The following is a 2,805-nucleotide window of genomic DNA, read 5'->3' as shown; positions in this document are numbered from 1 at the left end:
CCGAGCTTCAACTCAAAAACTCATATCCCTCTGAAACTTGTTTGTCCCTAAGATGCTAGTGATTCAGTTCTAGCTGCTTTACTGCATACCAGTACAGATACTTGTTTTGGAAAGGTTTGGTTTACCCCCAGATGGACAATTGTATACTTTGCAAGCATCCCATGAAGTGCTCAGAAATACCTGTCTAGCACTTTTGAGTGTTTGACAAGACTGCTCACAAAATATATAGCAACAGGTCTTTCATAATAGAGTTCATCCATCAGATGGAAGAAATATCACAGGAGATTTACTTTCTCTCTACTTCCAAAGAAAGGCCCAAGCCTGCATGAAAAAGGCCACAAGTGCAGGTCCTGGTGCTGCCACTCAAATGAATTCTAGGAAGTAATGCTGGGAAAACATTCATTCATTCATTCATTCATTCATTCATTCATTCAGTGTCTAAGCTGCTCATCCCACTGTGGGCTCAGGACAGTTAACAAGGACAACCAAGAATGTATGCATTTTGGAGAGAGACCACTGTATGAGGTTCCACAGTGTGGCAGGGATGGTTGTCATGATCAGTTAGATTTTTCCCCTGGACAACCAAGAATAAATATTAATAAAATTGTTCAAAATGGATGACATCTTATTTTTTTAAAAAAATTAACCCCACAGTAGATCATTTGAGGAGGGGAGTAGAGTAGACTAGGAGACTAACAACAGAAGGCTCTTAACATCATCTGTAAACCTCATGGGAACAATTCAGTTTTACAGGCCCTCCAGAACAGTAATAAGTCCTTCAGGGCTTGGATCTCTGTCAACAGAGTATTTCACCAGGGTGTATTCTGCACAGGGCTTTTTACCCACTGCCAGCTCAAATAAATCCCTGCCATCTACACTGAATTCAATTTCCACTTTAATTTTGGGTGCTATAAATTTTCCCTCTGCAACATGCATGATTGATCCAGAGCGACTCTATAATTCCCCTGCAATATCCAGAAGTGGATATAAACCTCGATATTTGAGAGTTTGTGCCCTAGCTTTTGTGGGTCAAGTTGGTCTTCTAAGTGGTATTAGTTGGTTGATTGGTTTTTTGGTGGGTGATAGAATTGTAGGCGTAGTTTTTAACTCTGGTGAGCCCTTGTATGGGGGACTTAAATCGGGTGTAAGTCGATGGCTTTATATATAAGCTACCGCCAGTGTCCAAGTGCAATTTCCAGTACACTTACCTTGTTACGACTTGCCTCATCTGAGTTGTTGTTATGGTTTATTTAAGTTATGTCTTTTTTTGAGGAGGGTGACGGGCGGTGTGTACATGTTGCAGTGCATGTTTCAATTTAACTTTCTCGTTATATTTACTGCTAAATCCGGCTTCCAACACATTTTCATGGGGTTTGTGGTAGTCTTCTGTAGAAAGTGTAGCCCACCCTATGCCCCCCCCCCCATTAGCTACACCTTGACCTGATGTGTTAGTGGTTTGGCTATTTTGCAAACGGTAGTACTTTCAAAAGGTGGGCGCAGGTTGATGGCAGTATATAGGCTGCAGGTGCTAGGGAGGGGTGAGGTGGATCGTGGGTTGTCGATTATTAGGCAGGCTCCTCTAGATTGGCTTGCAACACCGTCAAGTCCTTTGAGTCTTAAGTTTTAGCTCGTAGTGGTCTGGCAGGCAGGTTGTAAGATTTTTGCTTTTTTCGAATTAACTCCCTTCTCCATGCCTTGTAGCAAAGCAGTCTTCCCTGATTGGCCAGGGCATCAATTCAAAGACTTCCTGGTTTCCGGTTGCAAGGCTTGTCTTAAAGTGACTGTGCTCCAGAAACCCTAACTTATCTCAGCAGAGATTTGCCTCTTGTTATTTCCCTGTCCTATGCTGTCTCTAATCTTCTTTCCCTCCCCATTCAAGAAAAGAAGAAGACTCCTGCTGTGCTTGGCTGCCCTCCCTGCTCTGAGCTTTCTGAAATGAGTGCAGAACACTTTCTGTTTCAATAGGGGGAGGTTAGGGGAAGATCCAAGTTCAAATCGATAATTCAGCCGGATCTACAACGGAAAAAAACAAAGTAAGTGCAGAATCAGCCCTGGTTGGGGCCAGGGCTAAAAAGGCCTTGTTCCTGAACAACGATAGGCACGCTTGTTTCAGGCCAGGTACCACCAGGAGGTTGGCAGCTTGGGAGTGTAAAGCTCTAATCTCAAGCCTGAGCATACCACAGCCTGCTTAAATAGATAGCTTTGGGTTAGACCAACCCACGGTCTTGTCCATCACAAGGTAGTTTCACATATTCATTTGAGAAGGCTCACCATTGGGAAGAAGAACCATCAAACCATTCCTCTCATTAAAACATTTATGAAAGGATTTATAAAATGTGAAGAATCTGAGTATTTATAGTTCTTTGCTTTATAGCTGAAACACAACTTCCCTCTTCTTGTTGATGCTCAATAAACTGTCAATGTGGTTAGTTTAGCTCTAAATCTGAAGGCTAAACATAGGCTGCATGTGAAATCAGATGATAAATCTTTTTTCAGAAGCTCAAAAAATAAATGACAACCGAAGGTTTACAACAGCTGCTGTGGTTGAATAAACCATGAACTTTATATTGTCAGGCAAGGGTCTCAGGCAAAGCTTTAGGCACATCTCGAAAGATGGAGGATATTAAAAAATAATTTGGTTTTTATTAGCCATGGCTTACTACTGAATAAATTAAAAAAGAAACTTTTGATGGATAACGCTACCCATGTTTTGCTGTAGTTTAAAATGCACCCTGCACTGTTTCATGATTGATAGTTTGGGCGGCTACAAGTTTTCCTTATGTTTCAGGGTAGGCAGAGTCTGCT

The 2,805-nt window shown here is 41.9% G+C and overlaps 1 non-coding gene across 1 annotated transcript; it reads right to left on the bottom strand.

The window, feature by feature from the left end:
• Positions 1-1,183: 1,183 nt before the first annotated feature.
• On the bottom strand, positions 1,184-1,639 carry LOC143840877 (18S ribosomal RNA). The gene has a single exon (XR_013232467.1). It is a non-coding gene; the product is annotated as an 18S ribosomal RNA (ribosomal RNA).
• Positions 1,640-2,805: the final 1,166 nt, after the last annotated feature.

Source organism: Paroedura picta, chromosome 6 (assembly GCF_049243985.1).
Source record: "Paroedura picta isolate Pp20150507F chromosome 6, Ppicta_v3.0, whole genome shotgun sequence".
Taxonomy (NCBI): Eukaryota; Metazoa; Chordata; class Lepidosauria; order Squamata; family Gekkonidae; genus Paroedura; species Paroedura picta.
The sequence above is the reverse complement of the archived record's forward strand: the minus strand, read 5'-3'. Positions and strand labels throughout refer to the sequence as shown.